Source organism: Mauremys mutica, unplaced genomic scaffold, assembly GCF_020497125.1.
Source record: "Mauremys mutica isolate MM-2020 ecotype Southern unplaced genomic scaffold, ASM2049712v1 Super-Scaffold_100467, whole genome shotgun sequence".
Taxonomy (NCBI): Eukaryota; Metazoa; Chordata; order Testudines; family Geoemydidae; genus Mauremys; species Mauremys mutica.
In genome coordinates, this window is record NW_025423346.1 from 1 (window position 1) to 25295 (window position 25295).

Sequence of the window (25295 nt, forward strand, 5' to 3'; positions counted from 1 at the left end):
AGAGAATCCACACAGGGGAGAGGCAGCCCTATGAATGCAGTGAGTGTGGGAAAAGCTTCATTAGCCGTTCAGGCCTTTCTAAACATCAGAGAATCCACACAGGGGAGAGGCCCTATGAATGCCGTGAGTGTGGGAAAACCTTCAATCGCAGTTCAGGCCTTTCTAAACATCAGAGAATCCACACAGGGGAGAGGCTCTTTGATTGCAGTGAGTGTGGGAAAACCTTCACTTGCAGCTCAGCCCTTTCTATTCATCAGAGAATCCACACAGGGGAGAGGCCCTATGAATGCCGTGAGTGTGGGAAAAGCTTCATTAGCAGTTCAGGACTTTCTAAACATCAGAGAATCCACACAGGGGAGAGGCCCTTTTATTGCAGTGAGTGTGGAAAAACCTTCACTTGCAGCTCAGCCTTTTCTGTTCATCAGAGAATCCACACAGGGGAGAGGCCCTATGAATGTCATGAGTGTGGGAAAAAGCTTTATTACCAGCTCACACCTTCTTCTATACATCAGATAATCCACACAGGAAGAGGCCCTATGAATGTGAGTGTGGGGAAAACCTTCAATTACAGATCAGTCCTTTCTCGACATCAGAGAATCCACACAGGGAGAGGCCCTATGAATGCAGTGAGTGTGGGAAAAACTTGACTAGCAGCTCAGGCCTTTCTAAACATCACAAAATCCACACCGGTGAGAGACCTTATAAATGCAGTGAGTGTGGGAAAAACCTTCAATCACAGCTCACACCTTCTTACCCATCTCAGAATCCACACAGGTATGCGACCCAATGGAAGCAGTGAGTGTGGGAAAACCTTGTCTTGCCACTGAGCCCATGTGAGCCATCAGAGAATCTGCAAGGGGGATCAACACCATAAACCCTCTAGGGCTATCACTACTTTAATACTTTTCCTGATTCCCACTTTTAAAAGCTGTTTGAAGCACCGATATCCCTCAGCTTGTCCAGATGAGTGAGTGGCCTATTTTTGCATTTTGCAGTTTGACCTCTTTGAGGTGGACTCATTTATCCTTTCTATCAACTCCATTATCCCATAAGTAATTCAAGTGTGCCCTTCCTATCAGGAACCAGGGAGCATCACATTTATACCATTCCTCCTATTGCAAAGTTATTGTTAGAGTCACCAGTGTTACAGATTGTATCATTGCCAGTTGTTCTCATGTTGTGCTGAAGAGCAGTTATCATGGGAACTTTTCATATTACATTTAAATGAAGAGCAGGGGCAGGAAAAAAGTGTCATTTCAGCCTCTGTGATACTGGAAGGAGATGTAAAAAGCGACAGAGTCCTCTTAGACTAAAATATGTACTGGAGCATAAGAAATATACAAAAACCTGTAGGAGAACACTTCAACCTCCCTGGACACACAATAGCAGATTTAAAAGTGCCATCCTGGAGCAAAAATACTTCAGGGCCAGACTTCAAAGAGAAACTGCTGAGCTTCAGTTCATCTGCAAATTTAACACCATCAGCTCAGGACTAAACAAAGACTGTCCCTGGCTAGCCAACTACAAAAGCAGTTTCTCCTCCCTTTGTGTTCACACCTCAACTGCTAGAAGAGGGGCCCATCCTCCCTGATTTAACTAACCTTGTTATCTCTAGACTGATTCTTGCCTGCATATTTACACCCGCCTCTGGAAATTTCCACTACATGCATCTGACGATGTGGGGATTCACCCACGAAAGCTCATGCACCCATATGTCTGTTAGTCTACAAGGTGCCACAGGACTCTTTGTCACATTTTGCAGATCCAGACTAAGGCCTGGTCTACACTTGTGTGTGTGTGTGTGTGGGGGGGGGTGTCGAACTACCTTAGTTCGAACTTCTTACCTGTCCAGACGCCGCGGGATCAAAGTCTGCGGCTCCCCCATCAACTCCGCCACCACCGTTTGCGGTGGTGGAGTTCCAGAGTCGACGGGAGCGCATTCGGAGTTCGAACTATCGCATCTAGATTAGACGCGATAGTTCGAACTCCGAGAAGTCGAACGCTACCCGTCGACCCGGCTGGTAAGTATAGATGTACCCTAACAGAGCTACTCCTCTGATACTTGGAAGGAGATGGGGTGACTCAGAGATTCCCTCCTTCCCCATCATGGCAGAACTGTTACCTTTTGTCTGAGCCAGGCAGAGTTTATCGTCATCACATTCTACCCCTCCACTTCTCAAAGTGTCATGTGATGAAGAGTTCTCAGTTGTCTGTGCTTGGAGATGATGCTTTGACTTATTTAATCCTATGCCAGAGTTGCTATGACTGGTGAGAAAAGTATCAAAGACCAGGAAGGGGAATTCAAATGGATCCTAATCGCAGTGTGATCATTTCGAGTTTAAATCCCAGGTTCCATCTATTGGTAAAGCCAATTCTGGCAAGGTGGCTGTTTTTTCCCCCATTATGGCAATGCTAGGATACTAAACATGTTGTAAATAACATAACTGACTATTGAGACAGTTACTCACTGAAATATGTTTGAATGGTTCAGAGGAGAATGTGATGGGAGAATCTCTTGTCCTGATTCTAAATAATTAGATGTAATCTGCTCTGGAATTTCAGTTTACACGTTCATTGTCATGTATTTTATCTCTCTGTGATCTGGGTTTCTATCTTTCTTGATGGCTGTGTGGTCACACAATTAGATATTAGTTCAGCTCAGATTTATTGGAGAATTTAAGACTAATGACCTTTTGCTAAAGTCATCATTTCTCACTTCAGCTTTGCTTTTTTCCCATCCTTCCATGATGATATGGAGAAATTTCAAGTGCAGTTCTGTCAATAGGAGAGAACTCTCCAATTTACTGGCCATGCTAACAAAGACACCGCAGTGATTTAAAATCTCCACTTGGAAATGGTGAACAGCAGCAGACCCCCGACTAACTGAAGGAAGTGCATATGAGCACAGTGTAGTTCAATTGTTTAAATCAATATGGTCTCAGATGGCTATGTTGGCAGGCGAAGGCCTTCTGCTGATGTAGCGCTGTCTACGCAGGGGATTAGAGATGTGTAACTACGTTGCTCAGCTGTGTCTGTTTTTCGCACCCCTGAGCAATAATTATACCGATAAATGTCTTTAGTGTAGACCAGACAGTTTTCTCTTGTGTTTTCTGCATTTGTATCACTTCTCCCCTACTTCCTACTACTTTGAAAGATTTAAAGTGTGAAAAGAGAGGTATTTTTCCTCATGATGCTAACATTCCCACATAGGAGACCCCTTCCACCAACACGCATGGCAGAAGAACCAGAGATATATGAACTCACAGAAGTGTTGGGACAAACCACAACTTGAGCCAAGGTTCAGTTGTTGGCAATGGGGATTAAAAGAAAACTAACATATGTGACCAGAATTTGTGATCTTTGAATATATTAGTGTTACTAGTGAAAATGAAATCATAGGTGATGTTATTGGTTAAAGAGTAAGAGACTAATTGTTTGATAATCTGAATAATTTTGGAAAACTGAAAATTGTCTTGTTTTTTTTTCTTTTTTTAGTTCAGGAAATGATGGTTAATCTTCAAAAGTTAATTTGATTTAATTTACCCCCTGTAGTGTAAGGAGTTCTGGTAGAAAACCTCACTCCAAAGGTTGGGATGGGAGAATAGGTGTTAGAAAGAGTGTATAAGAGAATATTGGGTCTGTATAGATTTTATTTTTTTGTATTTCAAATAGAACTTATTTTGCTTAGCTTCAAAGTCAATTTCTATTAAAAGGAAAACTACTCAAGGAGACAAGTTGTATAAGTTTTTACCCACTTACACTGTAAGCGTCACTGACTTCCCCACTTCTCTAATTTGCAAAGGAAAGGCCTGACATCTGTCATAGGATGTGTCCAGCAGGTAGGAAAGCTGCAGTTGTCAACCATCAATGCCAAGGAAAAGGCTGAAGTCCATTGCCTTTCATATCTAAAAGCCATCTAGAGGCTGGTCTACACTGAAAAACTATGTTGACATGGCCACATCTCTCAGGGGTGTGAAAGATCCACTCCACTGAGAGAAGTAGTTAATGTGACCTAAGCCCCAGTGTAGACAGTGTTATGTTGTCAGAAGAATATTTCCAGTGTTTGAAGGGTAGACATACCCTTAGACAGATTGATACCCTCTGGGAAGCGAGTCATGACATCAATTCCAATTTTGACCCATCTCTCTATGTGAGAAATCTGCTAGTATGGAGGGCTGAGCCAGCTGTGCGATTACCTGGTTCAATTGAGGGAAAAGTTCTTAGTACCCATCAGTCCAAAGACTGAGAGAAATGTTGAGTTCCAACCATTGTCATTTTAGTATTTGATTGTTCCTTTCTCTATTTTTTGTGTTGGCCTTTCTGTTCTATCAGAGTGTGACTGTGTAGCTCAGTGCATGTGTGATAAATGCTCTTTGGTGCCAATTGGCAGAGAGGTCAAAGTAATTCACAAGAAACTCCTGCCTCAGACCTGACAAACTCATCACACCTAATGCACTGATTTTTATGATATTTATCCAGGAAGCATAGCAGTGAGATCTCTACTGAAAGCTTGTAAATTATTGTTACTCCTGATCACTGCAAGAGGTGTGTATGAGTCCTATTGAAGGAGTCATGTAAGTATATGGAAAATTATGCCCATATGGTATTGTCATGAAAGTGAGTCACCCCAATCAAAGGTCTTGTTGGGAATGGCCCATTCAAGTGGGAGGGAATTGTCACCCGTCCCTTGCTAGCCAGTTATGTGATGTGTTGCTACATTGTCAATCTTTGCACCAGCCCAGAAAAGCCAATGGAAAACTATCAAAGACAAATTATAGACATCGAAACCCTGTGGAAGTGTAAACGACAATATGACAATGAGGAAATGATCCTTTCTGTGAATATACACAAAAGACTGATTCATTTTATAACACGGTGGAGAGAAACACTCTGGTTCCATTCACCAAGGAGATCACTAATGACCAATGGTGCTTCAAGAAAGGCAGGGCCCTGGCTCCTAGGGACTAGCAGTCACTGCAATAGACTGTCACCTCACACTTCAATCTACTTAGGTAGGAAAGGTAACTATTAAAAAGTGTAGGTTGCATTTTGTGATTTTGTTTTGTTGGTAAGAGTTGGTTTCCATCATTCACATTTGTTTGTTTAAATCTCTGTCCCTCGTTAAAGAAATTTCCCTCTGTTCAATAACTGTGCTCAAGTGCTATGTGTGATCCAGTAGCAGTGGGCTACAGTAAAACTGGTAACCTGGGATGTACCATTGCTTCGGGCAGAGAGGATCTGGGATTTTTCTGAGCCCTGGTCTACTCTAGGGGAGGGAATCAATCTAAGTTACGCAACTTCAGCTACATGAATAACGTAGCTGAAGTTGATGTACTTAGATCGACTTACCATGGTGTCTTTGTCGCGGTGAGTCGACTGCTGCAGCTCCCCGTAGACTCTGCCTGCACCTCTCACCGAGCTGGAGTACAGTGGTCGACAGAAGAGTACTCGAGGATCGATTTATTGCATCTACACTAGACGTGATAGATCGACACCCCCCCCCCACGCTGGATCGATCGCTGCCCGCCAATTCGGCAGATAGTATAGACATACCCCGAGTATCTGGTGATTGGAGCTGGACCCCAGAGGGGGACACATTGAAGGAACTCAGGGTTAAGGTGTCTTTGTTGTCAACTGTCAAGGTTGCTGTAGCTCAGAGGAGGGTGCTTGACTGTCTGACAGGGTGGTGAGTTTGGTCACTAACATCCAGCTGCCAAATGCAAAAGTCCCTCTTCCTCGTGGCAGGTGGCCACAAGGACACTCACGGCCCTCAGCACCCTGAGAAGGGTCACAATGTGCGTCTATGTTGATCCACACAGGGAAAGCTCCCTATAGCATAAAACTCTGCTGTATGAAATCATGGAACATGTGCTCTTCGCTCTGTGAAAGCACATAAAGAATCCAAGCGCTGGAGGGTAGGGTTTGGGTCCAGAGTGACCTAGACACATTGGAGAATTGGGCCAAAAGAAATCTGATGAGGTTCAACAAGGACAAGTGCAGATTCCTACTCTCTAGGATGGAAGAGTCCCATGCACCGCTACAGGCTGGGGACAGACTGGCTAAGTGGCAGTTCTGCAGAAAAGGAGCTGGGGATTACAGTGGACAAGAAGCTGGATATGAGTCAATAATGTGCCCTTGTTGCCAGGAAGGTTAACAGCATATTGGGCAGCATTAGTGGGAATGTTGCCAGCAGATCAAAGGAAGTGATTATTCCCTTCTATTTGGCACTGATGTGGCCACATCTGGAGTACTGCATCCAGTTCCCCCCGCGCGCGCCCCCCCCCCACGCTACAGAAAGGATGTGGACAAATTGGAGAGTGTTCAGCGGAGGACAACAAAAATTATTAGGAGACCTGGGCATATGATTTATGAAGAGAGGGTGAGGGAACTGGAGTTATTTAGTCTGCAGAAGAGAAGAGTGAGGTGGGGATTTGAGAGCAGCCTTCAACTACCTGAAGGGGGGTCCAAAGAGGATGGAGCTCGGCTGTTCTCAGTGGTGGCAGATGACAGAACAAGGAGCAATGGTCTCAAGTTGTAGTGGGGGAGGTCTAGGTTGGATATTAGGAAAAACTTTTTCACTAGGAGGGTGGTGAAGTATTGGAATGGGTTCCCTAGGGAGGTGGTACAATCTCCATCCTTAGAGGTTTGTAAGGCCCGGCTTGACAGAGCCCTGACTGGGATGATTTAGTTGGGGATTGGTCCTGCTTTGAGTAGGGGCTTGGACTAGATACCTCCTGAGGTTTCTTTCAACCCTAATCTTCTCTGATTCTAAGTAGCTGCAAGTGTCTCTTTGTGTTCACATCTGTAAAGACGCCAGGAATGGGCAACGGGATGGATCACTTCATGATTACGTGTTCTGTTAATTCCCTCTAAAGCATCTGGCTTTGACCACTCTTGGGAGATAGGACACTTGGCAGGATGGACCATTGGTCTGACTCAGTAGGGTTGTTCTTATGTTTTATGTACAGAAATGAGGCTCTTACAAAGCCGAAATGGGGGGGAGGGGCTCTAAATTTATATCAGAGTTAGAGAGAAATATGTTCAAACACAGTGAGACTCGATGTACGAAAGAAATAACACGTGATCCCCATCTCCTTCCCCAAAGCCTTAGGTGGGGATTAGCTGCCAACTGCTGCGGCTGCTGCTCTGAGGGGAGCGGTATAAGTTGTCTGCCTGTGGGTGCGGCCCACCAGCTGGTTCTTCTGGGGCAGACGGTGAGTTGCTGGGCAGGAATGGTGCATCAGCTGGAGTATGAAATATGAACAGGGATCTAAAGACTCTACACTGGCCTCCAGTGGGGGTTGAGGATGCTGAGGCAGTGGAATTTCAGCATCAGAGTCATCAAGATTCAAAGCTGCTTGGGGGTGGAGAGGAGGGGGATGACTCCACTGGATTTTTAGTGCATCCCCCTAACTACTCGCCCATGACAGCCTGGCTTTGTCATTGCTCTGTGGTTCTCCTGTTGCTCATTCCCAGCTTCTGGAAAGCAATGGCGAGGGACACCATCCCTGCCCATCCTGGCTAATAGCCATTGATGAACCTATCCTCTGTGCACTTCTCTAGTTCTTTTTTGAACTCTGTTCTAGTCTTGGCTTTCACAACATCTTCTGCTAAAGAGTTCCCCAGGTTAACTGTGCATTGTGTGAAGAAATACTTCGTTTCAAATCTGTAGACTATTCATTTCATTTGGTGACCCCTCCTAGTTCTTGTGTTATGAGAAGGAGTAAATAACACTCCCTTCCTTGGTCCTTTGAAAGATATGTGAGCCCCCACCTCCCTGCCCCACCTCTCATGTCCAGGGAACAACAGGGATATAACAACATGGCAAACAACAAGGTTCAAAGTCAATGCACGTGGGAGAAGTATCTGCTGTTTCATTCCTTACATTCCTGTCCCATTTCCTTTCCCTCCTTTCTGTTAAAAGCTTTTGTGTTTTGCACAGAAACATTATTTCCACAGGAGACACCCAGGAGTGGGGGCTGCATTCCTGTGCCAAACAATCACTAGAAGGAGGCAGACAAAGGCCTTTAAGATGAGGTGTCCATCACTGTCAAAATATCATCTCCCTCCTTCAGCTCACTGGCAGCCTGAATTTCTTCCTTATCCTACCAGAGTCTTGTCTGGACTCGGCACTATCCAGCCCCTCTGTATGTAGTGGGCAAAACCCACAAACCTTGTCTTTAAAACAAGCCGTCCCCTTCCTTCTTAGGGAAGATTTTTCTATGATTGAAGTTGAGCTTCAGTTCCCCTCTCCTAGGGGCAGGTTGGGTGTGGGGCCAGCTCCCAATGAGATCTGTTTTCACCTTTGCCCCCTAACTCTGCTCCCAGCGGTCAGGTGGCTTCCAGCCCATCCACCCTGCTTACTAGCTCCATGGTCACGTGTAACCCCCTTTGCCAGCACACGTAGCCTGCAGGAAAGCTGCTCCTGCCAGCTGTGTCGGTGGTATAGTGGGGAGCATAGCTGCCTTCCAAACAGTTGACCTGGCTTCAATTCCCAGCCAATGCAATAATGGCTTTTCTCTTTTGTTGGTTCCTTGTCTGGAAGTGGTTTAATTTCAGTCACGTTGTGTTACAATCACATTATCAATAGAATGAGACAATAAATGTGTCAAAGCCCAGCAGGTCACACAGGAGGGAGGACTACAAGGGGCTGGAATGTGTCATCTGAGAAGACAGAACACTTGGAAACCTGCATCTCCCATCCCCTGGCTTCCGTGTGATAATTCCAGCTGCGTGAGCTATTTGTACCCTGTTCCTGCATGATGGGGAAATAAAGTTTTGAGTCAGTTTTTGCTCCTACAGATTCCTTTGCTGTTACAATTATATTGATATGAACAAAAGGGAAGCAAAAAAAACAAAAAAAAATCCCATCCAACTTGCAGTACAGTTAGGGAAAGAGAAGATCAGGGGTAAGCCAAACATTTCAAAATAAAAATACTAAAATGGGAGGTGGGGGAGAGAGATCAGGTATGTGGAGATCCCTTTGATATTTGAAACCTACAACTACCCAGCTTTCTGAACACCTGTGAGGAGCAAGATGGAGTTGGGACATCTTCAATCATTGATTGTCTCTCTGTGTTCTCTGTCTCTTTCTTCTCCCCCCATTATTCTTCTCCAGTGTCTCTGCCTTTCTCCTCTTGCTCCCTCTCCCCCTGCCCTTTCCCAGGAACTCACAGTCTACAGCATTCAGGAAAAGCCAGAGTTTCATAGATTCATAGACTCTAGGACGGGAAGGGACCTCGAGAGGTCATTGAGTCCAGTCCCCTGCCCTCATGGCAGGACCAAATACTGTCTAGACCATCCCTGATAGATATTTAAATATTTTACTGGCTGCAGCCACAAAGCGAGAAAAATTACACTTCTGGTTCAGAGGCAGTGCACACACATAAGAATCAATGGGCTTTTAATTCCTTAGGTTCTGCCACCATATGCTGCTTCCATTTCATTTCAATCTTTTCCCAAGATTTCTCATTGTGCACAGCAACATTACACCCTTGGGAGAGAGTGGACCAGAGACTGAATTAATTTAACCTACAAAAACCAAACAAATAGAAATGTAGATTAGATTAGAATAGAAATGTACTCTCCAGGTTCCTCCAGCCCAGGGGTTGGCAGCCTTTCAGAAGTGGTGTGCCAAGTCTTCATTTATTCACTCTAATTTAAGGTTTCGCATGCCGGTAATACATTTTAATGTTTTTTAGAAGGTCTCTCTCTACAAGTCTATATATTATATAACTAAACTATTGTTGTATTGTAAAATAAACAAGGTTTTCAAAATGTTTATGAAGTTTCATTTAAAATTAAATTAAAATGTTGCTCTTACACCGCTGGCCCGCTCAGCCTGCTGCTGGTCTGGGGTTCTGTTCACCTAGGCCGGCAGTGGGCTGAGCGGGGCCTGCGGCCAGGACCCCAGCTGGGAAGGGTCTGGCAGCCAGAACCCCAGACTGGCAGCGGCTCAGCCCACTGCTGCTCAGGGGTTCCATCCTCTGGCTCCTGCCAGCCGGGATCCCGGCTGCCGGACCCGCTCAGCCCGCTGTCGGTCTGGGGTCCCGGCCCTGCCCACATACAGTGGGTACCTACCTTCTCCCTGGTTCTGGCCCATTCTCTTCCTCTCTCTGCACTGAGCTGAGGGTGGGAGTGGACCGAGCACAGGGCTGGGGGTGAAGGGTCTGGCCAGGGGCTAGAATGAGGGAGGGGGCTCAGGGTTGGGGCAGGAGGTTTGGGTGTGAGGGCACTTACCTGGGGAGCTCCCATTTGCGTGAGGGGTGCAGGTGGGAATGTGAGTGGAGGGGTGCAGGAGCTCCCGTTTGGTGCTCAGGGTGGGGGTGGGGATGTGCGGGGTGCATGGGATGTGGGGAGACTGGGGATGTGGGGATGCAAGAGTCAGGGCTGGGGGCATGTGAGGGGGTGCAGGTGTCAGGGTAGGGGGGCTGGGTATGTGTGGGGGTGCCAGAGTCAGGGCTGGAGTCATGGGGGGATGAAGGGGTGAAGGAGTCAACAGAGGGCGGGTGGCTCAGGGCTCAGGGCAGGGGCCTGGGCGGGGTGTGAGGGGTGTGAGGGGGGTCAGGGCTCCGGGCAGAGGGCTGAGTGCCTCCCCCAGAACCCCCATCCCCCCCGCTCCTTGTCCCGACTACCCCCTCCCGGGACCCCACTCCCTATCTGAGCCTCCTTGCCCCATGTCCCCTGACTGCCCACCTAGAACCCTACCCCCTACCTGTCCCCTGACTGCCCCAACCCTTATCCACACCCCCGCACCCAGACAGAACCCCCCCAGACTCCCATGCCTATCTAACCGCTCCCCACCCCCTGACAGGACCCCCAGAACTCTGGACCCATACAACCCACCCAGCTCCTTGTTCTCTGCCCCCCCGACACCCCCCCACCCTAACTGTGCCCCCAGGACCCTGTTCCCTGACTGCCCTGTCTCCTATACACCCCCCACCCCCTAACAGATCCCGGGACTCCCATGCCCCATCCACCCTCCCGCTCCCTGACTGCCCACTCCAGAGACCCCCGCCCCAACCACCCCCCTGCGATCCCACCCCCCATCCAACCCACCCTGCTCCCTGTCCCCTGATTGCCCCCTGCTTACCCCAACCCCCCCCCCAGCCCCAGACCCCTTACCATGAGGCTTCCTGCTCATTCGGAGCCCTGCCGCTGCGCGCGCAGCCCTGCCCGTCAAAGTGCTGCGCGCAAGGCGGCAGGGTGCCGGATGAGCGGGGAGTGTCTTTCACTCCCCGCAGAGCCAAACGCTGCCCCGCGGGAGTGCGGAGCCCCGGCCCCCAGAGCATGCCATTAAAAATTGGTTCGTGTGCCATCTTTGGCACACGTGCCATAGGTTGCCGACCCCTGCTGCAGCCCAACCTTCTGCTGATGCACGTCAACGCACGGCTATAAAGAGTTTGAAGCTTTCATTGCTTAAGTTCCAGGACCCTGAGGGATTTCAGCTCCCCTCTGTCCAGAGGAAACCTTCACCCCACTCCCAGCCAGGTTCTTGTCCATGGATCACTGTAGGGGGCTGGGTCCCTGTTTGTCTAGTCTCTCTATCTAGGACAAGCCAGGGCGCCTCTACAGAAATCCATGGCACACCCACATCTTGAACACTGCGTGAAGATGTGGTCACCCCCCCCCCCCCGATAAAAGATATATTGTAATTGGAAAAGGTTCAGAAAAGGGCAACAAAAATGATTAGGGGTCTGGAGCAGCTTTCATATGACGAGTGATTAATAAGACTGAGACTTTTCAGCTTGGAAAAGAGATGATAGAGTCTATAAAGCAATGATTGGGTTGGAGAAAGTAAACAAGGAAGTGTTATTTACTCCTCTAGACACAAGAACTAGGGGTCACCAAATGAAACGAAAAGGCAGCAGGTTTAAACCAAACAAAAGGAAATATTTCTTCACATAACACACAGTAAACCTGTGGAACCCTGGGGCACCTAGGATCGGCCACTGTAAGAAGACAGGATACTAGGCTAGATGGACCGTTGATCTGACTCAGTGTGGCCATTCTTATGTTGTGTACTTATGAACGGGAGTGTATGAGCACCAGGGCCCTCTGTGGAGCTGCCCTTCTCCTTCTATTCTCTCATGTTTCGTTGACTCCAGCCTTTTTTTCTATTCAGCATCATTGTAAACAAGCTGCCCTCACTTCCTGTCCCCTCCAGAACCAGAGTCCCCTGTCTTGTGTAAATCACTGACCTCTCTCAGCACTGACTGCCCCTCCATGTCCTTGTCCCTCCCTCTGTGCTGATGGGACCCTTCTCTCCAGTCCTTCCTCATCAAGCAGCTCAGTGGATGGGAATCTTAGACTCACCATGGGGCTTTAGGAGCAGAACCCCCCCCCGAGCTTCCATGCAATTGGCACTTTGCCATCACTGCTCAGGACTGTAACTTGTGCAGAGAGACTGGCTGGGCCACATGCCAGCTGGGCATGAGCAAAGTAGCAGGGGTGAAAGGCAAACGTGGGGAGTGAACCCAGGGCCTTATACATGCCAAGCAGGCACTGTACCACTGAGCCACATCCCCAAACAGGCCTTCTTTGCTGACTGTTACGCTCAGAGCCTGCCTCTTTCCAATGCATCCAGTGGCTTATAAGCTTCATGGGAAACCTTTTCCCCCCAGTCATGCTCTCGTGCAGGTTGCTGGTTCTTAGGGGTCACTTTGCAGCAGGGCCAGATTTGATGTGTGGGGTGGAGAGAGTGTGTGCGCCCTGGACTCAAGGTAAGCTCAAAAAAAAAAAAAGGCAAGGGAAAAACTGCTGGCTGGGAGCTAAATATGCAGGACAATGGGTTGGGATTCTTCTACGCTCAGATTTGTTATGTAGCTGGCAGTCTCCCAAATGATGGTCTGTTCCTTCCCTCAAAATGCCGGCTAACCCTCTCCTTTTCAATTTAAAACTCCATGAAAGGAAAAAAAATAATGAGGAAGAAAGCATAGAAGCTATGGATGTAGTTAAGAAAGGACTTGGAGTGATAAAAGACCAAAGGAAGGAAAGTATCAATGTTTCTGCCTGGTTTTAAACCAGGGATCTTTTGCAAGTTAGGCAAATGTGATAACCACTACACTACAGAAACCAGCTGCTGTCAATTTTGGGGCCCTTTTCTAAGGCTTTCTCAGTAGCCGCTACACCAGCTGATTTGCCTTTGAAGAACAGGGAAACAAAGGGCACCAAGAACTTATGTTTTTTGGATGAGCCAAGAAAAGGGAGCAGCATTGTCCCCCTTGGGCAGCCCCTGTTCAATTCCAGTTCAGAAAGCAAAACTCTTCTGCAAGAATATCCAAAAAATATTGTGTTTCACTTTACTTCAGAAGTACAGTTGTGTGGCAATTAAATGATGACTCTAAAGTTTCATAAAAGCAAAGAACATTAAACAAAATAGTGTGGGAAATACGGATGTATCTGAGAAAATGGCTTGGAATGAAGGAAGACAAAAATTGATGGGTCGAGAGAACAGGCCCTGTTTCCCCCTGGTTTGGAGCTTCTCTCACAACTACTGGAATAGAAAAGCTAAGCAAATGGGGTTCTATTGTTGCACAGGAGATTGAAGTGAGGCCATTTTCTCCAGATGGTCATGTCAGCAGTGGGATTTGAAACCACATCTCTATGCAGAGACCAGAACACCCAAGAGATAGGAAAAAAGTGTCTTGAAACTAGCATTTTCAACCAGTCCACCATCCTCCTGCTACAAAGACTGTGACTTATGAACCCTAGTTTTTGTTAATAATTGATGAACTCTTTAGGGCGGTCGAGTTGGCACATCTCTTTCAAAAATGGCCATCTACGTGACCAGGGAGAGGCGGTTGGCCAATGGAGACTCCTGCGACTGTGGGGCTTGTTTCTGATCCTTAGTCCGTTCACATCTCCGGGCGGAGTTCCTCTGGGCGGCGTCCGCTGGCTCCCTTGATGCCTTTGAGGAGTGGTGGGCGCTGTCCGGGGTTCTCTGCTCGGTGTCCCCGTCAGGCTCCCTTCTTATGACCCTTTGACCGCACTCCTGTCCCTGTTCTTTTATTAGTTGTCCCCCACAATTAGTGGGTTTCTGAGGCCCTGTGGAACCTCCCATTAGGCTGGGGGGGGGATCCGTTAGCATGGGGCGGGCTTTGCCCGCCCCGTTTCCCGGAAACCCAATAGATACATGGTCTCTCTCTCTCTCACACACACTCCCCCCCCCCACCCCCTTTGTTCTCCTTGGCTATGATGCAATCAGAATGCTTCAATGGAATTATTTCTCTAACATCCCATCATACCAAATAGGAACTCCTGGAGACCTTCTACAGCACAGCTGAATTTTAGACACACTCACCCAGACCTAAAGTTACACGTTTCCTGGAGTTCCATGAGTTCTGCAGTGCTGTAATCTCCCTGCTCGTGTTTTAAGTGAACAAAAGATGGGTGCTGGCATTCTGAGACAGTAATGGTGAACCTCAAAATCCTGCCCTGGGGGCCAGACAGTTAAGCAACCAGCACCCACAACCTCTACTATGATAGCATCCTGTCTGGCAGGAACTCACTTACCAACAGCTGGGGCGTGAAATCCCCATTTCTTTGTTGTTCTGTCACTGTAGTCCCCACTTTCCTATTGCTTGTCTGTATAATCTCTGTTTGGTGCTGTGATTCTTTCGGTATGCTGTATAATTAATTTGTTGAGTGTAAACCAATTAAGGTGGTGGGGTATAATTGGTTAGATAATCATGTTACACTATGTTAGGATTGGTTAGTTACATTTCAGTAAAATGCTTGGTTAAGGTATAGCTAAGCCGAACTCCAGTTTTACTATATAGTCTGCAGTCAGTCAGGAAGTAAGGGGGGAATGGGAATGGGGGTAGGGGAATTGGAATTATGTTTTGCTAAGGGGGGAAATAGGAACAGGGAATGGGAACAGGGACACAGGCAAGGCTCTGTGGTTTCAGAGCTGGGAAGGGGGACACTGAGGAAGGAAATTGGAATCGTTGCTTGCTGAAAGTTTACCCCAATAAACATTGAATTGTTTGCACCTTTGAACTTGGTGTATTGCTGCTCTCTGGTCACGCGAGAAGGACCAGGGAATGGGAGGGTGATGGGATAAACCCTCTAACAAGTACGTCTTTCAGGGTGTGAACTCTGTACCCAGAACCAGTATAATTAAGCTGACCTAAGCCGTGGTTAGATAGTGCTAAATGAAAGGAAAGATTGTTCTGTCAATGTAGCTATTACAGGGATGGAAAACCCCTCCCCTCACTGTAGCAACGGTCTTCTCCAAAGTGCTACAGCAGTATTTTAAGTGTAGCCAGCCTCAGAGTGAGACCAGATCTGGCTCCAGTTTGGCTCTGTGGATGCTCAGGCACTAAGACAACAGTAATGACAATATACTGCAGCTGTAGCTGGCAGGATTTGAACCTGCGTGGAGAGACCCCAAAGGATTTCTCATCCATTGCATTAACCAGGGATAGTTGATTATTTTATCGAGAGCCAAATTTCTTGGTCAAGGTCTAGTCAATGTCTAGACACCAGAGAAAATAATAAGAAGTATATAGAAAAATTTTGCAGTCACTATAGGCATAACTATGATGATTGTTTCGTGTTTCACTCTATATATTTGGCACCACCGCCTTTCCCTTTAGTCTTGTAGTTTACCAAGGGTAAAACTAAACATCTCTTGAGATACCAGGGAGTGTTTGTGTTCATTTCTGCTAGCTACACAGGGGTTTGATGTAGCGGCTTTCAATCCTCCAGCTCTGCCAGGACAAGTAACATTTCAGGCTGTCACTGAACTGAAGAGAGGAGATCATTTTTTGACAGGTTACTCCTCCTCTTAAAAGTTTTTGTCTGGCTAGCAGCCCTGTTTCCCAAGTCTCTCCTGAGGGAAGAAGGTTTTTGTGCAAAATACTAAAACTTTTAACAGAGAGGAGGGAAAGGCAATGGCCACATGATGGGGCCAGTATGTACCACAACATGATTCTTTTATGTGGGATGGCTCTGAACACTGACTGAGCTCCACTCCCTTGTGTTTGAAGAGATGTTTAGTTTTGCACTTGGGAACCTGTAAGGCTGAAGCAATTTTATGGATGGGGATACTAGGACTGAAGGGTTATTTAATGTTGTAAAAATTGTTAAAAACTCTTAGCTTAAACTGGAACTGCCTGTTATTAAAGGCTGGTTTCCCCACATCAGTTCCATAAGCTCTGCTAGAAACACCCTGGGTTCTCTCCTGCCTCAGTGGGAACTGCAGGGAATCGTCCCCTGCTGCCCTTGGCTCCAGGCTGGTTTTTCTGGGAAGGGCACGTGGAATTGATTTGTTTGCTGTTGAGAAGGGAGCCAGGCCAGTTCTCAGGGAACGAGAACTCCCAGCATCTTCCCAGCCCAACCCAGGCTGCTGCCCTGTCCCAGCCTCTGTTCCCCTGGGGCCCTGCGTGTTTGACTCTAGAGCAGGCCAGGAGCAGCAGCTGAGGCAGAGGACAGCCTGGGCCGGGCAGATAAGAAGGAGTTTAGCAAGCAAAAAAGGTAAAATGGCAGTGGAGTGTTACCTTGGACTCGACGGCATTTCTCCATTGGTCTGTCTGCTTTGGGGCAGGGACAATAACACATCCTGCTGCTTTCGTTATTTCAAAGGGCAGTTTAGGATTTTCATTCTCACACATGGTGCACAAAGCAGGACTCAACCTTTGGTGTAAACTAAACAAGCTGCCCACAGATTCTGGCAGCCACAATGAGCATTTGGGTGAGAGCTCAGACCTGCCCCTGTCCCAGAGGGAGGGTGTCATCTGTGTGGGGACTGGACCACTGACCTATCAGCTCTTAACTCCCAAATGTTCAGTAACTCTATTGTCAGTGCCTGTGAGTGTAATTTAAACCATAAGAAAAACCACCCTGGGCTAGACCAAAAGCCCATCTAGCTCTGAAACTTCTCTTCTGACAGTAGCCAATAACAGGTACACCAACATCCAGCCAACAAGGCACCACTGGGAGTTGAACCCAGAATCCCCTGTTTACAAAACAGACGTGTTAACCAGCAAAGCCATGGTGCCTGTGTGGGGCTAAAGCACTCTGTCTGCCCACACCTGACGCCCTGCCATTGCCACCAGGGCCTGAGAAACTTTGCTTGTGTTTGGATTCCGCAAAGCAGAGGAGCAGGTGATGTTTTCCTTGCAAGCAGTGTGTGCGAGTGAATCGTTGGCCAGGTCTGCACTACAAAGTTGTTTCAGCAGAATGATATTGCTCTGGTGTTTGAAAAACACACAATGCTACCTCGGTCGGCAGCTTGTGGCTGGTGTACACACGGCAATGCCACGTCTGGCGACAAAACTGGCCGTTTTGCTGACAAAATAAAACGACTTCGATGAGAGGTCTAGAGCTTTTTGCAGCAAACTTAGAAGTGACAGAGTGTCAGTGTAGATGCTGCTGTTCATTATATCACCATAACTGGCCTCTGCCAGTATCCCACAATGCCCGCCGTGAACTCGCCTGCCCTGCATTCCTGCTACACAGCCATGGACCCTTCCCCTTTCATCGCTCTGGGAAGTTCTGACAGCTGAGCCTGCTGCTCTGCTCTGGCAGCCAGGAGCAAATCACTGCCATGGATGCTGCTCTCTCCCGCACTGCGAACACAGAGCAGGTGGTGGGAGTTTCCTTACAGTGTAGGGGGGCCACTGGAATCCGAACTGTGACACGCCCAGGACATCCCTTCCCTTGAGGAGGCTCTTACCTTCTAAACAGGGACATCTGTTTTCTAGTAAAATCACGAAAAGGGAAGGAGAAAACTCAAAAGATGTTCCCCCTGGCGCTCACGTATGTGAACCCGAATATTCTCTCTGTCCTCAAGGAGATACCTGGAGAAGGAGACTTGCTGAAGCAAAGCCACAGGGGTCTCTGAGGTTTCCCTGGCCCCTCGCCCCTGTCCTGCCTGGCTGATGTCAGCATCTTTCTGTGAGGTCACCACCTCCACACCACCTTTGACCAATAGTCTGAGGTCCTGCAAAAAGCCTTTGTGATGTCACTGCCACACCCCTCCCTTGCTGGGCTAATGTCCTGCCCCTGCCCAGGCACTTTGGAGGTTTAAGCTACTCCCTGTGGATCACCCCACTCAAGGAGCATTCGTTCTAGGAAGCAAGCTGGCTAGACAGGAAAACATCAGACGCTGTTTGGATGGACAGGGTGGGTCTCAGGGGAGGGGCAGAGAGTGTGGGGGGGGGAACTGAATGCAATGCTCCAGATGTGGCCTCACCAGTGCTGAATAGAGGGGAATAATCACTTCCCACGATCTGCTTGCAATGCTCCTACTAATCCAGCCCAATATGACCAGTTACCCATATTGAATGCAGACACAGCAATATTTGATAAATTGGTTCCTGTCCATTCAGGAGGTTATTTCCCACCTATTCATAAATAATGAAGATGCTCTAAGCGGAGGGGAGAGAACTGTCCCGTCCGTGCAGTTAACCCATCTCCCCGAGAGGTGGTAGCTATGTCAGTGGGGGAAGCTATGCTGGTGGGTGTGCAAGCTGTGGTGTCTACATGTGTATATAAAGTTTAATCAAACCCCATTTTTAAAACCCCTGTGGCCTGGGAATAGAAAAGGAGCTCTCTGAGGCAGAGCCCGTCCTTCAAAATCCTTAAGATCACTGACTTGCCAGTGCAAATGTCATGGGGGCATAGCTCAGTGGCAGAGTGTTTAACTACAAATCAAGTGGTCCTTGGTTCAAATCCAAGTACCCCAATTTCTTCAATAAAAATAATTCTATTTCCAGTATGCTCAGGAGCTCCACTAAATAGGGATCCCTGAAATGAATGGACACACTCAATGTTTGCCTGTGCAAATGCATAAAGACCTAGCAAGCATGTCCCCAGATGAAATCAGTTCCAATCCTCTAAGTGTCTCAGTTTGTTTTCATCAACTAAACAAAGGCACATGAAGACACATTTGCAGGTCCATGGGCTACAATGTGCAGAAGAACAAGAACCACATCCACGTGGGAGGAATGGACTAGTCTGTATTACATTTGGTAAGTAAGTTGCCATTGGGACTGAAAACTCTACTGGAGGTGGACAGGAGCCTGTTACAAAACTAAAAGAACCAAGATTTACAAACTCCCTGTTACACATTCAATCCTCTGTTTGTGCACACGGCATCAACTGGGGCTCTAATAAATGGCAGCCTTCCTTTAACACAGATCTTTGTTCCTTGTGACTTTCAGATACATTCGAATGGCAGCTGTTTAGAGGTCATGTGCTGCTAGTTCATGAGCAGCAGCAGAGTCTCTGTACGTTACCAACCGTAGAGCTGGGTGTGTCTGCATCCAAGTAACTGCAGAGTCAGTGTAGTACCAGACAGTTAATTGCACAGTCTCACTTTCTGGTCTCATTCATCATTTGGGTAGAAACAGCAACGGTTTGGTGGGTTTTTTTTTCTCCTTCCTTTTCTCCTAAGGAATGTGTGATCTTGAGCATGTTAGTTTAAGTTCCCTGTGGGTCAGGAAAATTCCATCTCCTTGAAATAGCTGGGGAAGTGACCTGTTTGTATAACTTAGAATAAAGGAGCTTTTGTAAAGCAGTTTCATCTTTAAATATGCTGGGATAAAAATAGTAAATAGTAAATTCCACAGCCAGACACCAGGCCAGGATCAATTGATGGGGCCAGGGTCAATTAATTACAGAAGAAACAAACTCTTGGGAAGTAGCTGTAATTTGTCCCCAAACCTTTCCTTGTTCTCATATGCTATCAGGGATTCTCTTCTAGAGGGCAGAGTTAAGGTTATCTAGGCATGTACCCTCACTCTGTATTCCCTGTTTTTCCAGAGTTTGAGTTTTACTGAACTCGATGTTCTGGAAGGTAAGAGATATTCACTGTCAAAGTTAACTCTGTGTTAACAAAGGTTTTGTTAGTGGCAAAAAATGTGACTAATCCCTCACTGCGGTAATTCCACTGACTTCAGTGTACTCTTTCCCCATTTCTAGTTCCAAAAAAATAAGCAAATTAAAACAACCTTGAGACCTAAAATGCTGTGAGAAAATGGAAATTTTAGTAGCTCAAATAATTCAGTTTCTTCTGTGTCTTGTGTGTGTGTAAATGGCACAACACATTAATTTATAAGCACATCTTTCTTAACTTCTTTAAATATTCTGTAGTACATTTACTAGATCAGGTGGGTTGTTCAATGCAGTGAGGTTTTCATGCATTGCCCAATACATATTTTTCATATTATGTAAATGAACACAACTCATTGAACACAAAATTGTGTATTTCATGCTGTGAACTGTGTTGGTAGCTCAAATTAATAGGTTTATTTTCTCTCTCTCTCTCTCTCTCTCTCTCTGTGAGGCACAACAAAATAATTTAGTGATGCTGAAAATGTTCCCTTCTCCTCCAGAACTTCCTTGGAATCACCTTCCCTTTGTAGATTAATCTGCCCCTGTGTCTCTACAAGGAAATTATAGTTTCTATGAAAAAAACACAATTTTTTAATTAAAGGGACTGAGACAGAATAGCCACATGATGGTGACACATCAGGAATGCAAAGCAACAGGTTTGTTGCCGGCTCAAAGGGCCCGAGGCGGAGCAACAGCAGGGTTCGTTGCCCGGTGTGCGTCGCACTAATTAACACACCAGGGTGGAGAAGCAAACCACGTTTATTTGAGCTCAAAAAAAGGTGCCAGGGAGAAAAAGCATTCTCAAATCCTGCACACCCACGTGCAGGCGGGGTCCCAGCATTTATACCCCCCTTGTTTGTGTAAGCCTTTTGTTTGGTTTTCCCCCTCACCCCTCCCTTTCCAACAGCAGTTACTTTAAACATTACATCTCAGCGTGTTAGAAAAGTTCCCATTTGCATATTTATCTATGGCCTTCACAGCACAGACGCATGCAGATTTTCCTCCCCCCTCCCCCTCCTCCCCGCCGCTTTTTGCTGTTTCAAACTGTCCTGCAGCTGCAAGCTGAGACAGCTGACAGTTACACATTTTGCTTGCTGTTTTGTTAGCATCTTAGGCTTTGGCTACACTTACACTTCAAAGCGCGGCCGTGGCAGCGCTGCCGCGGCAGCGCTTTGAAGCGCTAAGTGTAGTCAAAGTGCCAGCGCTGGGAGAAAGCTCTCCCAGCGCTGTCCGTACTCCACCTCCCTGTGGGGAATAACGTACAGGGCTGGGAGCCGCGCTCCCAGTGCTGGGGCTTTGACCACACTGGCACTTTGCAGCGCCGCAATTTGCAGCGCTGGAGAGGGTGTATTTTCACACCCTGCTGCAGCGCTGCAAATTTGTAAGTGTAGCCAAGCCTTTAGGCTGGTTAAAGTTCACAGCATGGAAGAACTTGGGTTCACTCAGGCCCAAATTCACAACTTTGGTTTACTTAGGCCTAGTGACACCAACAGGTTCCTGGTTTGCACATCGATGGTGACAAGGGATTGAACTCGACTCCCCTCTTTCTACAGACACATTTGTTTTATTCTCTGAGGTCAAACATAAGTTTAAATGTTGTACTTAGTCCTCTGCCTTGTAGCTTCAACAGCCGCAGATGCAAGATGAGTGACTGCAGAGCAAAGAAAGGTTGGTTTGGTCACTAGGTCTCTGTTTCTATTGCTCGTTTGCTCTCTCCCCTTCCCTGATAAGGAGCAACAGTAAGAGAGGAAGAGGTTAAAACATGTGCTAGGTGGTGGCTGGGTTTGGATGACAAATTTAAAACCATCACAGCGCCCTCTAGTGTGACACTGACACCATCAGATTCTCATCTTTCACTCACAATTAATAACAGTTTCCCTGAACAACTTTGCTATGATTATTTCAATGGCTCCTACACCGATACCTGCTGTCCCTTCTGGCTGGTTAATTGCACTATTTGGAACCTGCTCCTAAAATTACACCTTTCCTGGGAGCAAGATTCAGAACTGCCCAAGGAAACCCCATTGGGTTTCAAGTGCAGCCCAGGCAGGGTGGCAAGGGGACAGCACAGGGGTCTCAGAGCTTCTTCTTCTGCCTCACAGAGAGAAGGTTAAGGGGGGCCACCAGTTATGACTCCTGGGTTTTAGTCCTGGCTGTGGGAGAAAAGGGGTGTTTAGTGGATTAGAGTTGGGGGCTTAGGAATCAAAGAGGAAACATCTCCCTTTTCAGCTTCAATGCACATTGAACAAGAACATGGCTTCTCATCTCTGAGGTTTCAGAGGAGCAGCCGTGTTAGTCTGTATCCTCAAAAAGAACAGGAGTACATGTAGCTCCTTAGAGACTAACACGTTTCTCAGGATCTGTTGCCATCATGTGGCCATTTCATTTCACTTCTTATTGTTAAAAGGTCTGGGTACTTCAGTGAGGCTAATCATTTAGTGGAACAAGCTCCGCACAGGATTTGGTTAATTCCCCATCACTGCCGTGTGTAAATGAAGACTGCAGCTCTTGCTGCAAGATACCTGGTGTGTGGGTGTCCCTGTTCCCCCTTCAGAACCTCTGGTACATGGCGCTTCCCTCCTCCCAGTTCAAGATCCCCATCATGTGGGTGCTCCCATCCAGGATCTCTGGTGGGTGCCTCTGTCCCCCACCCCATGAACTAGCTCCCGTGTGTGGTTTCCCCTGCCTGCCCCCAGGCTCTGTGGGTGTCTCTGTTCCCCTTTTCAAGGTCTGTGTTGCAGGGGGGCATCCCTCCCCCCAAGTCAGAATCCCCAGCGTGTGGGTGCTCCCATCCCCCCTCCAGGCTCTGCGGGGGTGTCTGTATAAAAAGAGACCATGTCTCACTGTCTTGCCCAGGCTACGCTGCAGGGGCTATTCACAGGTGCAATCCCACTATTGATTGGCACAGGAGTTTTGACCTGCTCTGTTTCTGACCTCGGCCGGTTCATCCCTCCTTAGGCAACCTGGGGACCCCAAGCTTCCCCGGGATCACCATATTGATGCCAAACTTAGTGCAGACACCTGATTGGCACAGCCCCCTGCAGCTCAGAACTCCTGAGCTCAAGCGATCCGCCGGCCTCAGCCTCCCCAGGCGCTGGGATCACAGGCTCAGCCACGGGGCCCGGCTGGTTACAAGGTCTCCCGCTTCCAATTTCAGGCTCAGCCTGGGAGCTCTGCATTCTGAGCGGGTGGAAGTGGAGCCTGGCACTGAGCTGATGCACTGAGGGTTATTTGCACTGTGCGCTTCACATGGAGGTGAAAACACGGGGCACAGATCTTTGAGCACAACCCTCGTCCTGAGGAATGGGGTCGGGGGGGGGGCTGCATAAAGAGAGACCGGCTCTCCCTGGCGGGGCTACAGCGGCTCTTCACAGGAGCAGTCCCACTGCCAATTGGTACCAGAGTTTTGCCGGCCTCCTTTCCTGGGCTGGCTCCCCTCTCCCTAGGGGGAACTGGTGGCCCCAAACTTCCCAGAAACCAGCATAGCGAGGCCAACCTGAGCACAGACATCTGGTCAGCACCCCGGGGTGCAGCCCTGAACTCTGGCAATCAGCTACACTCAGCTGCCCACCCAACAAGCGTTACTCGCAGGAGCCTTCGTGCCCCGCGTGTTCAGCTCCCTCCCAGCGCCAGCTTTAAACTCCGCTGCTCAGTTCTAAGCTTTGGCCACACGGGGGCAGCCCGGAGCTCAGCCAACGCCTCCCGTTGCTGGTTGCGTTTCCCGCTCCTCATGGCAGGTTCACACCCCGCAGGCAGATCTCTGAATCGGAGCCGAACCGTTCCCCAAATCCAGCGCTTTAGCAGCAGCTTTGCTAGGAAAGCGCTGACGTCCCCAAGTAACGTAAGAGCCAGAGCGCTGTGTCCAGGATCTTCTCTTGGGCCCCTCACCGTGGTGTCTGTCAGGCGCAAGGAGAAACCAGGGAAATGTTCTCATGGCGTTTAAGGGCAGAAGGGGCCATTAGCTCAGCTAGTCTGACCCCCGAATAACACAGAATTACACCATGACACGTATTGATCCCACAGACCTTAGATAGATCAAAGCGTTTCAGCCCTCAGGAAGGAGGCTACACTGGGTGCCAGAGGCAGCGAACAAGGGCCCCCAAGGCAATGGCAGGGAACTGACGAGGTGAAATATGCCCAGATGATCCCAGCAGGCGACCCACCCCCATGCTACAGAGGTGGGAGTCCCTGTTCCTCCTGCCCTTAAGAATCTCTGGTGGTAAGTGGGTCCCCCCAGTTCCCCAGATAAGAGTCCTCCATGTGGTTTCCCTGGCTTCACCTCCAGATAAGAACATTGTGTGGAGGGAGTGGGAGGAAGGTTGTCTGGCAGATATGTGTAAGTGGGGCAATGATCCCGCTATTGTGGGGAACTTTCCTGGCTTCTGTGCTACCCTGGTGAAGTGGGCTAGCGAAAGGATCTGAGTCCTCGCTCCCACTTCCTTTACCCAGAGGCCTCCCTGCCCTTGAGGACTCTCCTGTTTGGCAGAGTTCTCGTAGCCCCAACAAGGCTGGGCCCAGGATTCCTGGGGGGCTCAACCCCCAACCCTGCTGTGGCCACCTAGGACAGGGGCTAAGGTGTCCCCACTCCGGGGTACCCTCTCTGCACTGGGCACCTCCCTGACCCACTGATTATTCCAGACAATTTAAAGCAAACACAAGTTGTTTACTTAACAATCAATTTGAAGAAAAGAATAAGAATAAATGGGAACAGTTACAGGGAAACACATCACCCTGCTCTGCGGCAGGGAACATTACAAACAATGTCTCTGGACATCAAGGCACTTTGCAGTCTGTTCCTTGTAGGCCCCAGGCCTCCTTCTCAGGCCCTGGCTGTGCTGCAGGGATGCTGTGGGTGGGACACTTGAAATGGTGGTGACCACACACCTCCGGGCTTTCGGTGGTGGGATCCTTCTTTCCAGTGCCAGTCCCCCGGCAGGTTAAGGTCCCCCTCCCAGCCTGGCCTGCATGGACCCTTGGCTGGGGGTGTCTTTTTGTGCTGGGCCCTTTGCCCAAGGTCCCCCCTTGGCTGGCCCCAGTTGCTCACTACACCTGGCTCTCTGGCTGCAGCTCCGCTCCCAGCACGGGGTCTGCTCTTTCTGCGCTGTGCCTCTGGCTCTCTGGCTGCAGCTCCGCTCCCAGCACAGGGTCTGCTCTCTCTGCGCTGTGCCTGTGGCTCTTTGGCTGCAGCTCTGCTCCCAGCACAGGGTCTGCTCTCTCTGCGCTGTGCCTCTGGCTCTCTGGCTGCAGCTCCACTCCCAGCACGGGGTCTGCTCTTTCTGCGCTGTGCCTCTGGCTCTCTGGCTGCAGCTCCGCTCCCAGCACAGGGTCTGCTCTCTCTGCGCTGTGCCTGTGGCTCTCTGGCTGCAGCTCCGCTCCCAGCACAGGATCTGCTCTCTCTGCGCTGTGCCTGTGGCTCTTTGGCTGCAGCTCTGCTCCCAGCACAGGGTCTGCTC

The 25295-nt window shown here is 48.5% G+C and overlaps 1 non-coding gene across 1 annotated transcript; it reads left to right on the forward strand.

The window, feature by feature from the left end:
- Positions 1-18619: 18619 nt before the first annotated feature.
- On the forward strand, positions 18620-18692 carry TRNAC-ACA. The gene has a single exon. It is a non-coding gene; the product is annotated as a tRNA-Cys (tRNA).
- The last annotated feature ends 6603 nt before the right edge of the window (positions 18693-25295 follow it).